The 14754-nt window shown below is 43.4% G+C and overlaps 1 long non-coding RNA gene across 3 annotated transcripts in view; it reads right to left on the reverse strand.

The window, feature by feature from the left end:
* The window catches only part of LOC110194034 (uncharacterized), a 133386-nt gene that overhangs the window by 20251 nt on the left and 98381 nt on the right, over window positions 1-14754 (reverse strand). The gene's annotated exons all lie outside the window — the stretch shown is intronic.

Raw genomic sequence — 14754 nt, forward strand, 5'->3', positions numbered from 1 at the left:
ACAGGTTCTTGAGCAACATTTGCTGAATAAAGGAACTAGGATTCTTAACCCAGGGTCCATGAGTTTGTTTTTAAAAATAGTTTGATAATTGTATTTTGATATAAGTAGTTTACTTTGACATTTTTTTTCCTTTAGTTTTTAGGCAATTGAGGTTAAGTGACTTGCCCAGGGTCACACAGCTAATAAGTGTCAAGTGTTCGGTCTGAGGCCGCATTTGAACTCAGGTCCTCCTGACTTCAGGGCCAGTGCTCTATCCACTGCGCTACCTAGCTGCCCCCTACTTTGTAATTTATGTATTTTAGAACATGCCTTGAAAGACATTCTGAGAAAGGGGTCCATAGGCTTCCACAGATGAACAAAGGGGTTCAGGACACAAAAAAGGTTAAAAAGCCTTGTTCTAGTATAAGCTAAGAAGTCACAGGAAATGGGGTTGGTGAACTAGGAAATGGTCTTTGAAAACTAATCTGAGCATAGGATGAGGATCTTGCATGGAAACCCAGGTCTTTCTTTCCAAGTCTTTGGATGAAGGATTCAAAACGTAGTGAAGCCTGGCAAAGTGGGAAGGGAAGAGTGTTTCCCCAATGGCTAGGGGAACCCACACCAAGCAATGGGTTTCCCTCCTTATTCTGCAACTGTATGACTTCAGGTGCATTATTTCTTTAAGAGACACTCTTCTCCAGGAAAAGAACTGCTTGGCTCCCTGCTTCTGCCAAGATTAGGTGACCATAAATCAAAGCTGGCACTCCCTTGGCATTAGCCTTGCTCTGAGCTGCCCAGATGGCAGGCACAACATGCAGGGGCAGCCAAGAGTACTGGAGGGGAGGGATGGGCAAGGAGGAGACACCTGGGGGAAGAAGGGGCACAGTCTATCTCTACATTAGATAACTGAGTGCACCAGGATTCCAGTGCACAAGAAAATTCCAAGATATCTCCATTTCTGTTTCATATAGAAGATATGTTCTGACCCCTGACAAAAAATCATAGATTGAAAGTGACATTGAAAGGTCATTTTCTCCACCATTTTACCTCTGGCTTCTTTGCCATCCTGATTAACCTCCTGCCTAGGACCCTTCTCTCCTCAAGACCACCATTTTAGGCAGGATACTAGTCATTCTTCTCTCATGAGTGGACCCTCTCCAGATTCCTCCTCTTCTTCACCTGCCACATAGCCCCCCAACACCCTTATTCATTTTCTAGTGCCCCTTTATGCATTGTCTTCTATTAGAATGCAAGCTTACTTGTATTTGGATCCAGTATGGCATAATGCTTGGCATATCATAGGTACTTAATAAATGCTTTGTTTAGCTACCTGATTTCCATCATCTGTGTGTCCTTGGATAAGTCTTTTCACTTCCTTAGGTCTTATTTTCCCCATCTATAAAATAAGGGGGATGGAATAGATGGCCTCCAAGGTCTCTTCCAGCTCTATATTTTTAATCAATAACCTCTATACTCAGGGCAGCTAGGTGGTACAGTGGATAATGCACCAGCCCGAGAGCTGGGAGGACTGAGTTCAAATCCAGCCTCAGATACTTACTAGTTGTGTGACCCTGGGCAGGTCGCTTAACCCCCATTGCCTCCAAAAAATAAAAGTCATCTCCATACTCTGTTTTGACAGCCCTTCTTATTTCACAGTCCACTTCTAGTCTAACACAGAAAATTTTCCTTGGGTTTAACACTCATCTGTTCTAGTCTATCTCCTTGAATTCAGGAAGAAGAATGAATTTTTATTTTTCCTGGGAAAATCCCATTGTAGACTCATGATGAAGTCACACTCATCTAGAACTTCAAGGTACCTTGGAAATCACCTAATCCAATCCTTCATTTTACCTATGAGGAAAATGAGCTTCAGGTGCATTGACTTTTCCAAGGTCACCCAGTGAATGGTTGACAGGGGTGGGATTTGAACACAGGTCCTCCAATTCCCAATATCTTGTTACTTCCTGGATCTCCTGCTACCTCTGGAAAGGAGGCAGGAGGCTAGGTGACCTGACCTAGGTGACCAGATGAGCTCAGCTGGCTTCACTCTTAGAGCCACTTCCCAGACCTCCCAGTCACCTGCCTGTAGAGCCAACTGATGAAGCCGAGACAAGGAGCTGGGATAAACTTTCACAGAGTCGGGAGGGATCTCAGTGGCCATCTGGTCCGACCCATATGTGAAAGGAATCCCTTCTATAACATGCCAGACAAACTGTCACCCTCCTATTTACCTGCCAGAGACACATCTCCACTCTAACTGGGGTGGGAGCAGAGAAAGTTATCTCCATCCTTGTCTGGGTCATATACCCAGGACTAGGAGGTGGAAGCAAAGTAGGGAGGATCCTGGGGCATCCTTCCAAAAAACACTGGAGGGCACCCTGTGCTTCCTCCGCCCCACCTAACCAGTTATAGTACCTAAAGTACTTGTTTGGACTAGACCTGCGCTTGGTATAGGGAACTCCCAGTGGGGAAGTTTTCTCTACTAGTGCCCCTGTTCTGCAACTTATTTATTGTTGTTCAGTTGGGTCCAACTCTTTGTGACTCCATGGACTATACTGTCCATGGGGTTTTCTTGGCAAAGATATGAAGTGGTTTGCCATTTCCTTCTCCAGTAGATCAAGGCAAACAGAAGTGACTTGCCAAGGGTTACACAGCTAGTAAGCATCTGAGGCCAGATTTGAACTCAGTTCTTCCTGACTCTAGGCCCAGCACTCTATCCACTGAGCCACCTACCTGCTTCCTAGGCAAACAGAGGTTAAGTGACTTGCCCAAGATCACACAGCTAAGTGTCTAAGACTGGATTTGAATTCAGTTCTTCCCGACTCTACTCCCAGGGCTCTGTTCATTCCACAATTTATAGCCTTGGACAACTGCTTTAAACAATTAGAGATTGACTCACCTAGGATCCTATGGTAAGTACATGTCTGAGGTGGAACCTGAACCCATCTTCTTGACTGTGAAGCACTATCTACCCATTGTGCCATCCTGACTCTCAGTATTTTGTTAGCAAGAGGTATTATCATATGAGTCATTACTTATTATCATTGCTAATTAGTACTAATAATGGGCCTGACTCACATCCTTTCTTCCTCTGCCACTCTGAGAACATGCCATTTTGGCACATTTTGTGGCTATTATCACTGATAACAAGAAATAATGTTATGAATACCCAGGAATGTAAGGCTTTATTTAGAAAGGTGACTTAAAATGAGATGCCACAATGGTTGGAGATGGGAGGGTAGCTGACAGTGGAGTTGGCACCAGGGTCACGAGTGGGACTGAGTTTGAGTGGGGTTGAGGCCAAGGCCAGCGGCAGAATGGAGTTGGGAAATTGTGCCGAATCTGAGGCCAACTGTGTGGGAGGGTTTGAGGTCACTGTCTTAGAGCTCTGATTTATTTCTGGATGCTAAGCAACACCCCACTTATCTAGACATTATTTATTTTACATGATCACCTACCCAGAACTCAGGTTCAGACCCAGAATGAAATAGGTGACCTTCAACGTCCCTCATTTCCAGTATTCTTGGATTTTATTGTAAACAGCACAGGCATAGATAGGGTGAGGCAGCCAGGACTTTGTTCCAAGTGCTGACATCTGTGGAGAGCAGGGCATGCTTTTTTCCTGCAGTGATCCAGATTCTCTCTTCCCCAAACTATGAAGTCTTCCACTTGCTTGTACTCTTGAAGGGGTTGGGAGAGAAGGTGAGTCCCAGAAGAGAGCTTGAGGGCAGAGGTCAGGGGAGGAGGAGGAAGGAATGGGTTGTTCTCTCTCCTAGCATTACTGGGTCAGGGGTAGGGCTATCTTCTGGGGCCCGCCTAAGCTGTCTTTCTCAGCCCTTCTTCCCCATCCTAACTCCTTCCAACCAACCACATTTGCCCCAAGGGTCCAGATTCATAGTGACAATTCTAAAAAGGCATCAACTCCCCTTGTCCTGAAATCTGTAGGTGGCACAGTGGATAGAGCACCGGCCCTGGATTCAGGAGGACCTGACTTGAAGTCCAGCCTGAGACACATAACATTTGCTAGCTGTGTGACCCTGGGCCAGTCACTTAACCCCATTGCCTAGCCAAAAAAAAAGAAGAAAAGAAAAGAAAAGAAAAGAAAAGAAAAGAAAAGAAAAGAAAAGAAAAGAAAAGAAAAGAAAAGAAAAGAAAAGAAAAGAAAAGAAAAGAAAAGGACTGTCTAGTTTTTTGATGTGACAGCGGTGTTTAAAACCAGAACTTAATTGGTAGGCTCTGGCTGGGACTATCGATTCCTTCCCAGAAAGTTCTAAAATGCATGGAATACAATACACGGGATTAAAAAAAAGGAAAACAATGATTTTGAAAGAGTTATCAAAATATTATAAAAACAAGTTCATGAACCCCAGATTAAGAATTCCTGTTCTAAGCAATTCTCTTAGTTGACAATAGATTGAGGACCTGAAAGCACAGAGAGGTGATCCCATGACTTTGCCCAGTCTAACACAGTCAGCATCATCAGAACCAGGGTTAGAACCCTGCTCTCTTGACACCTGTTTAACCCTGGCTCCCTCCACTAGAGCATACTGCCTCGAGGATAGCTCCCCATCCACTACCAAAAAGGGTGACATTTGGTTCCCAGGGAAGCAAGATGCTTTCAGGTTAGAAAGCAAGGTACCAAAATGGAATGGGATTGGTTTTTAGCATGTTCCCTGTGAAAACATACACACTCAGAAGACTTTCTGAGAATTGTGATGATTTCTCTATAAAATTGAAATTACAGTTTAAAAAATGGAATGGGACAAAGGTGGTTTTTGGAATACATTTCTCCAGAGGACAATGGAGAAAAAGATCCTTGGCCTTTGGGGAAGAAGGGAGGGCAGAAGATGGGAGACTAATTCTCTCTATGGCTATCAGGGAGTCAGGGCACTCTGGCATCAGAACGCCTAATTTCAACAGAGAGTGGGATGTTTTGAGTTTTTTTTTTTAAATCTAGCCTTGGCCCTGGTGTAGGCTACTTGATTTTCTTGTAACTGAAACACAGGCTCTCTCTCTTCTGATTCTCTGGGTTTCGTTCCTTGCTGCCCCGTCCCACCTCTTTTCCAGCTTATGTTGCTGTCAAAGTCATTTGCCTCACATAATTTATGTCTATATTTAGGTTTCCTCAAACAGGGGCTTAATGTGCTATTATTCAGCATTCTTTGGTTGGAGCGTAGAGGGTGCTGGAGCTGGGGAGAGGAAGGTGGCTTGTAGATACCTAGACATGGTCACACTGCTTCCCTGAGGACCTGAAAGTAGTGAATCACCTTCTCCACTTCTTAATATTACTACCTGTAAATCAGGAAACATAATCCTCTGGCCTATGGCTAGGGCTACCAGATGAAGGAGATTGGTATTATGTTTGAAGACCCAAAAGTCAAGGGCCCCTCTAATTTTGCTCCCCTTTATCACAATCTTGAAGGGTGTGTGTATGTGTGTGTGGGTGTGTATGTGTGTGCATGCACGTGCACACGCACTCATGATGGAGGGGAAAAAGAAAGGGGGATGTAGAGAGGGTACTGGAAGCCTCATAAGGGAGCCAGTTAGTACTGGTCCTAGTGCCTCCATGGGTGAAACTCAGAAGCCAGAGAGATCACTAATTTCTGACATGCGGGAGGTCCTTCCTACTGTCTAACCTTATTCTTCCCGCTGCCATGTCACCATGCTGTGGCTTAATTCTGTTCCCAGGCAAACTAAGAATGAATGGGTTCCCATCCATCAACAATGATGAGTAGTCGCTCAGTCTCCCACTCACACACTTGGAAACTGGAGTTAAAAGATCTGGGTTCAAATCTCGGCTCTGCCATTTATTACCTTTGTGATCCTGGGCAATTCATCCAGCTAGATGAATATCCCTTCCAGTTCTAATATAGCAGGTGTTGGAGCATTGTGGAAATGGACCTATAGGGACCTTCCTATGGATTATGCTCCAGAGCTACATATCTCCCAAAGCTGTCAGAGGTATGCTCCATAGGATGGTCCCTAAAAGCCCATTCCCACTCATGGCCCAACCCTCACTCCACTGAAATCTTACAGTTCCTGGGGGTCCCTCTTCAAACTTGTCATTCCAGCACTTCTCACCCTTAATCTGTGGCTCCTAGAACACCAAACTGGGGTAGCAATGGCTAGGGAGAGACCCACCTGACTTAGCCCTTCAGGCTTCCCCCTGCCCCATTCAGAGGGCTAGCCCTTTTCAGCCCAGATGCTCCTGAAGGTACAGGTAACACCAACTCTTTCACCTGCCCCAAGGTCTGACCCCTTCAGGCATCTGGCTTGTCTGAGACAACCCACAACCCCGTGACCATCTCCATTTCAGGAACTAAAAGGTTTGAATCTCAACTAAACTTTGAGGTTCTGTCCTTTGAAACCAAACCACATCATTCCCTCCCAGGCTCCTAGGGAAAGTTGGGAGGAGGCAACTCTGCCAAAGCTGGTGTTTCATATGTAGCTGAGAAATTATGCTATTCATCCCCAGCATGGAGAGGGCAAAGGGGGGATATGGAGCTAAAGAGCAGATGTGAAAACTGGATGACTTTCATTACCTGATATAATACTTCCATCTCACCTTTATGTAGTGTTTTTTAAAGTTTACAAAACACTTTCCTCCTAACCACCCTATCAGAAAGATAGTACAGATATTACACATAACAGCAACAACTGACATACAGTGTCTGGCATGCAGTAAGCACTTAAATGCTTATTGTTGGACCTGGCCCATAGAAGGCACTCAAAAATGCTTGCTGTTTGATTGATACAGATTTGGCACATAAAAGGCATTTAATAGACATCTAGGTAGTGCAGTGGATAGAGCACTTGGTTGGAATAAGGAAGACTTATCTTCATGAGTTCAAATCTGGCCTCAGACACTTACTAGCTATCTGACCCTGGGAAAATAACTTAGCCCTGTGTGCCTCACTTTCCTCATCTGTAAAATAGAGAAAGAAATGGCAAACCATTCCACTATCTCTGCCAAGAAAACCCCAAATGGGGTCAGGAAGAGTCAGACAAAACTGAATAGCAGGGGCAGGTAGGTGGCGCACCGGCCCTGGATTCAGGAGGACCTGAGTTCAGATCTAGCCTCAGACACATAACACTTACTAGCTGTGTGACCCTGAGCAAGTCACTTAACCCCATTGCCTAGCCAAAAAAAACCAAACTGAATAACAAAAGTCACTTGTTTGACATAACACCTTCCTGATTGCAAACCAGTTTACACATGTCATTTGATCCTAGCACAACCCTGAGAATTAAATACCATAGGTATGATTATAATTCCCATTTAACAGATAAGGAAACTGAGATTTAGGGACCAGTCTTTTAGTGACACTGCTGGCAACTGTCAGAAGCAGACTTCAAACCCAGGTCTTTCCTGATTCCATATCCAGCTCTCTTCCTACTTCATCATATTGCTAGATCATGAATCCTCAAGTCATTGGATGCTGTCAACCAGCAATGAATCTATAGCTCTGGATTCTCTACATGCCCTCCCCAGCATTCACCTAACATTGTGACCCAGGATCATGCCCACTGTATCACTGAATGCAGTGATGCTGAAGAAAGCCCATTTGTGCAACTTCATTTGGATTCTCCAGGCCATGGCTGCTGTGGATTACCAGGTCCTTAATCTCTTTTCTTAGTGTCTTCCTCAGAATCTCAATGTAGAGGTTTGGTTTTAGGGGCCTGAGCATGGGCTGTTTGTGATCAGAGTGAGTGGTAACAAATATGAGAGGAGAGACACAGAGAGAGACAGACAGAGAGACAGACAGAGACAGAGAGAGAGACAGACAGACAGACAGACAGACAGACAGACAGAGACAACCATGCCAGGGAGGGATTTGGAAGATGGCATGACAGTCCTAGAACCAGCAGTGCTCACTTGCTCTTTTTACTGGGGCATAAAGATTAAGGGAGGCCTGGGAAAGGACTCTCAGGGCATAGCCCCCAAGGTAGAGGTGAAGGGATCCTGCCTGTGCCTAGTGTCAGTTCCTTCTCCACTGTCCTTCCTGCCCCCCCCCATTTTAGACATTGGGGCATAATAGAGGGAAGGAACCTGGTATAATAGAGCCCTGGATTTAGAGTTCAAGGACCTGGTTGTATGTGACCTTGGGCAGATAGAATTATCTCTCTCTGGGCCTCAGTTTCCTAATTTGTAACATAAAAGGATTTATGGAAAAGAAAATGAAGGAGAAGTAGCCAAGAGAATAAACAATAGTCCCATAAAGACCCAAGAGGTAGATAATTTTGATTATATGAAATTAAAAAGGTTTTGCACACACCTAAAAATGTAGCCAAAATTAAAAGGAAAGCAGGAAACTGGGAGGGGTGGATTTTATAGCAAGTTTCTCCGATAAAGCCCTCATTTTTCAAATACGTAGACAACTTAGCCAAATTTATAAAAAATAAGACCCATTCCCAAATTCATAAATGGTCAAAGTATATGAATAGGCAGTTTTCAGAAGAAGACATCAGGGTTATCAACAGCCACATAAAAATGCTCTAAATCACTACTGATTAAAGAAATGCAAATTAAAACAACTCTGAGATACCATCTCACAACTCTTAGATTGGCTAAAATGATAGAAAACAAAAATGACAAATGCTGGAGGAGATATGGAAAAATAGGCATACTAATGTACTCCTGGTGGAGTTGTGAACTGGTCCAACCACTCTGGAGAACAATTTGGAGCTATGCCGAAAGAACTATAAAACTGTGCATACCTTTTATATTTATAGCAGCTGTTTTTGTGGTGGCAAAGAATTTGAAATTCAGATGCCCATCGATTGGGGAATGGCTGAACAAGTTATGGTATAAGATTGTGATGGAATACAAATGTGCTATAAGAAATAATGAGGGGGATGTTTTCAGAAAAAGCCTGGAAAGACTTATATGAACTGATGCAAAGTGAAGTGAACAGAACCAGGAGAACACTGCACATAGTACCAGCAATATTGTAACAATTGTTAATTGTGAAAGACTTAGCTACTCTTAGCAATACAGTAATACAAGAAGATTCCAAAGGACTCACAAAGAAAAATGCTATTCACATCCAGAGAGAGAACTGATGAACTCTGAGTGTAGAATGAAGCATAATTTTTTTCATTTACTTTTTCTTGCCCCCTCCCTTTTTTGGCAATGCAGCTAATATGGAAATATATTCTGCATGACTTCACATGTATTATTGATATAATATTGCTTGCCTTCTCAATGGGTGAGGGAGGGGAAGGAGGGAAAGAAAAAATTAGAACTCAAATTTTTTAAAAATGAATGTTAAAATCAATAAAGTATAATTATTTTTTAAAAAAGACCCAAGAGGAATCAGACACTGTGAAATATGGTGGAAAGAATTTGAAATTACAAGTCAGGAGGCAGACTCAGGGCTGTCCTAGGCCCAGAGAGTCATTTAACCTCTGCATATTCGTTTCCTCATCAGTGAAATAAGAATTATTACCCCCAAAAGCTACTTTTCAGGGATGTCATGAGTAGCAAAATGAATAGCGGTTGTGAAAGTGCTTTGAAAAAGCTACAGTGCTATCCAAAGAATGGTTATTATTCCTATAAATCAGACATCACACCTAATGAAAACCAGGAAAGGGAGCTAAAGGGATTTTGACAGGTAACTCACAACATAAAATTGAGAGTATCTAACCCAACTCCTACATTTTATAGATGAGAAAACTGAGGTGGGGGGAAGACTGGTAGAAAAGTCCTTACCCAAGGTCACTTAAGTAGCAAGTGGGAAGGACTTGAGTTCAAGTCCTGATGCTATCCTCACCAGAACCCTGTGTGAGAGGTTATGCAATTATTATTATCACCATTTTACAGAGGGAAAGTATCTAAGGTTCAGAAAAATGAAGCTATGTATTTAGCTTTCATTCATTCATTTATCTGTTTATTTGACTCATGGTAACTATGGCTCTTCTTTCCCTCTCTGTTGAATTCCTAACCAGCTTTAAAGCCTAGCTCAAATGACACCCCCTCCAGGAAGCCCTACCACCTTACATCCAGGTGTGTGCTGGAGCCAGCTGGGACCAGCTCTCAAGAGCCCATTGTTAAATTTTCAGTGTGAACATTTATGCCTCAGCAAATGCCACAAATCAGAGCTTGATTCATTGTTTGTTGACTGTCTAGACTTAAGTGATAGAGAAAAATGTTAATATTGCTGATTAAACTTAACAGTGTGCTGTGTGTACTTCTCATTCCCTTGTCCAGAGCTGATTGTTAAACAGCATACCAACTGCCTACACCTCCCTGTAATTAATATCTTTCTTCTTTGGCCCTCATAACATGCTGCTTTTCCCTGAAGCCACCCATTATGTAATATTGTTTATTAGAGTTACCTATGCTTTTGTAAACCTCCTATTAGACTATAAGCTTCTGGAGGGAAGATGTGATACTTTATCTAAATAAACTTTGTATCTTTACAATTGATGTTTGTTGAATAAACCGATTCAAGATGGTGCTTTCAAATTTCTTATTAATATCTCCACATGTTCTGTTTGTTTTGTTCCTTAGTGAACCACATCCCTATCTTTTTGATTCTTACTCCAATATATGGCCTGCAGGCCAGCAAGAGTTAAAGGGAAGGACCTTGGAAAACAAAACTTTTCACTCCCTCTCTAGCCCTTGGGGGAAGGGGTGAGATGTTAGACAGCAATCAGAAAGAGGGCAGTTCTGCCTAGCCTAGTGCTTTCCATAGATACGATGGGTAGTAGGGCAGCTGGGTGGCACAGTGTATAGAGCACTGGCCTTGGAGGCAGCAGGACCTGAGTTCCAATCTGACCTCAGACACTATCTGCGTGACCCTGGGCAAGTCACTTACCCCCCAGTTGCCTTTTAAAAAAAGAGAAGAAAGGATATAATGGGTAATGTTATCCATCCATAGCATGGAGAGGGGAGTTAGGTAGAGTAGAAATGGATGGGTGCTGGAAATAGAACAACCACTCTCCATTTTCATAAGCAATTTTTGAAAGTTACAGTAGCCAGAGAAATTCATCATCATGTGGCAAACCTAATGGTGAGCTTCTCTTAACTTAACTAGGCCAATCCTCAGACAAGACCTCTCCATTGAGGAAGGAACTGTCAGAGCTGGTACCCATTTGGCATAGATTTTGGCCACCTCTTCACCACCCTGAAATGTCAGAAGTGAAGGAGCAGCATTTTGGATTATCCCATTATTTTTATATCCCATCAAGCAAAGAATTGCATCCACTCACCAAAGTTCTACCCTACACGCTCTTCTCTCCTGTCCTCTCTCATCCTGTCCTGTCCTGTCCTTCTCCCCCTTCCTGTATGTATTTTTTTGTTTATTTGTATGTTGTTATGTATGTATTTTGTTGTTCAGTCCTTTCAGTAGTGTCTGACTCTTGATGACCCCATTTAGGATTTTCTTGGCAGAGATACTGGAGTGGTTTGCCATTTCCTTCTCCGGCTCATTTTACAGACGAGCAAACAGAGGCAAGCAAAATTAAGTGACTTGCTCAGGGTCACACAGCTAATAAGTGTCTGAGGCCAGATCTGAACTCAGGTCTTCCTGACTCCAGGCCCAGTGCTGTATCCACTGTGCCACCTAGCTGTCCCTATATACGCATACATACTTTCAGTGACCTCATTAGCTTCCATGGGTTTAATTCTCTTTCCTATGCTGATTATTCCCAGATCTATACGTCCAGTCCCAGTCTCTCCTGTGAACTCCAGTCACACATTACCACCTGTCTTCTGGAAGGTTTGAAAGTGGATATCCCAGAGTCACTTCAAACTCCACATGTCCAAAACAGAACTCATTATCTTCCAAACTTCCCTATTTCTGTCAAAGGCACCACAACTCCTTCAGTCTCCCATGGTGTTATCCTCAGGTCTCAACTTTCCTTTCCCCATTTATCCAATCAGCTGGCATTTCTTACTGTTTTCACTCTCACTTCTCTCCTATTAGATCCCTTCTCTATTTTCATACAGCTACCATTTGGGTTCAAGTCCTCATTTCCTCTCACCTTGATTACTGCTAATGGCCTTCTATCTGCTTTCTCTGCTGCAAATCTCTCCTCACTCGAAGCCATTCTCCATATTGCTGCCAAAGTGCAGCTCTGACCATGTCACTCTCTTCCTCAATCAACTCCTCCTCAGTCACTCTCCCTATGGCCTCCAGAATCCACCTAATTTTCAAAGCCCTTGCCCTAACCTATCTTTCCAGCTTCTTTGTATATTATCCCCCTCCTATGCTCTCAAACCCATCCAAACAGGACTTCTCTATGTTCTACACATAGAGAATTCCATGTTAAAACTCTATTCCTTTGAACAGGCCATCCCCCATACCTGGAATTCACTCTTTCCTTTCCTCCTCCTCATAGAGGCCCTCTCTTCCATTTTCTACATAAAGCCTTTCCTGACCACCCCAACCCCTCCAAAAAAATAAATGTTGGTAGCCTCCCTCCCTAACCACTTTCTAGATTACTTTCTTTATTCGAATTTTTCTTCTACTTATTCTTAATTACTTATTACTTATATATGTTCCCCCTTTAAAATATAAGGTTTTTGAGAGTAGAGATTATCTCATTCTTTGTACTTTTTGTTCCTGTCATCTCTCGGCACAACGTCTGGCACACAGTAGGTACTTAATAAACATTTCTTGATTGACGATGCCCACAGATCATTTAGAGCAGGCTGTATGATTCATTTTTTCTGTTGTGGTCTGAAAGAGAGAGGAGCTGTGACAGAAGAGGATGCTGGAGTTATGGCTTGGGTTCACATTTATCGTCACCCAGTGCTTTATTTCCTCCAGGACAGCTGTTTTTTGCAAGGCTGCATGAGAAGAGTACGAAGGTGGAGGGAGAGATTACCTGGGCCTTTACTGGTGAAAGCCCGAGACTTTAGGAGAGGGAGCCCAGAGCTTTTAACTTAGATCCTGGTGCTCCTGGCTGTCTTTCCATCTAACAGTTATTGCACTTGGAATTTCCTTGAGATCAGATGTGCTTATGCTCCAGCACTTAACTAGCTGTGTGACCTTGAACAAATTATATAACCTCTCTGGGCCTCAATTTCTTTAGCTATAAAATAGAGATGAAAAATTCTTGTGATCATTACCTCAAAGAGTTGTTTTAAGGAAATTATTTTGTAAACCTTAAAGCACTATAGATATACTGTTATTGTTATTGCTAATGTTATTATTGTTAACATTCCTTGTTTCCCCAGGGAGCATAGCTACTCATTGAATCTGGAGTCTCAATAACCCCATAAGAAAGGCCTCCCCTCCCCTCCCCCAGCAGAATGGTGAGTGACTGAAATAACAATAAAAAATTTTAAAAACCCAGAGAATCAATAGAGAGAGAGAAGAGAAAGCAGCTTCACCTCAAAGCATATTGTAAAGCCACAATAAGTATAAGAGGGGGAAAAAAATCCAGGCCAGGACATGTTATGGATACTGAAGAGCACAAATCAATAGACCATTTTTTCAAGGGTATGGGGTGCTGCTGTATGTAAGGCACACCCACTCTTCTCCCATAGGGCTCACAGGGCCCAGGCACCTAGAGATACAAGAAAGAAGTGGGAGGGAGTGGTGGACGTGGAATGGACGGGGGAGCAGACTTTCAGTGGTCAGGGACATACCATAAGGTTCTTTAATTCGGGCACACCCCTATGCCAAAGGTTTGCATCTTGTATACACAACATTATGGTAGCTTCCAAGCAGTGTCTCTAGAAGATAAATTGGCCCCAGAAGGGACAGGGCTGGGTCCTTTCTCCACCGACAGCTCCATCTCTGTGTATTTACTGGCCCAAGAAACATCCCGTCTCCTTATATAAATAAGAAAAATTTATGACAGTTTTCCTTCTTCTTTCTACTGGCTGCTATTAGGAGGGCATTATTGGGAGAAGGCCCTCAGATTCCTGAAATGGATGTGGTAGAGCAGGAGAGGAGAGTATCTGTCCTTCGGCCTCGGCTCTCCCTCTGCACTCTAGAGTCTCAGAGAAAGGCTGGTCATGATTACTAAGGGAGAGAGGGCAGGATTAGGGTTCTGTAGGAGGTTTTGATGACTCATTGGGGGGACATAGAGAAATCATCACTTGGGGATCCTAAAACACCTGCCCCTGTGTCCTGGGAGTCACTGTAAGTATAAGAGGAAAACAAGTCAGAGTATAGGCATATTCCTGGGCCCAAGCTGGCAGACAGACGTCCTCAGCCCCCTTCAGCATAACTCCCTAGAGTATGACATTTGAAAGTAATTAGGTTCTTCTAAAATTTGGAGTACCCCTCACTCCTGCCCCAGCACTTATCAAAACCAGTTACTATCCATCCTGCTTTCATTTCCCATCTTCCTCTTCTTTCACTTTCTCCCCTCTGTCCCTCCCCACAAAACAATATATATCTCATTTCAACCCCTCCCTCAGTCAGAAAAGCCTGGAAAATCCCCTTTCTTTAAAGGCCTAAGAGGATGACCCTACTGGGGTCTATCATCTGTCTCAGAACTGCCTCGTTTTCATTTTCTCTGCTTCCCAATTTATGGCAGAAGGACTTAAGGAGACCCTGGCTCTGCTAGTTCCTAGCTGTGCAACCTCAGGCAGGTCACTTTCCATCTCTGGGTCTTAAAGTGAAGAGTTGGATGAGATGACCTCTGACATTCTGCCATCAGAGCTGTTGATTGAGGATCAATAAACATTTATTGATTGATTGGTATCAAATAATGCTGATGCCATTGATATGGAAAAACTGAGGTAGGAAGAGTCCTGTAGCTGAGACTCTCCCCACCCCCTTGTCCCCTTGTCCGTCCGTCTCTCTCTCTCTC

This window comes from Phascolarctos cinereus, unplaced genomic scaffold (genome assembly GCF_003287225.1).
Source record: "Phascolarctos cinereus isolate Bilbo 61053 unplaced genomic scaffold, phaCin_HiC Scaffold_1;HRSCAF=81, whole genome shotgun sequence".
Lineage (NCBI taxonomy): Eukaryota > Metazoa > Chordata > Mammalia > Diprotodontia > Phascolarctidae > Phascolarctos > Phascolarctos cinereus.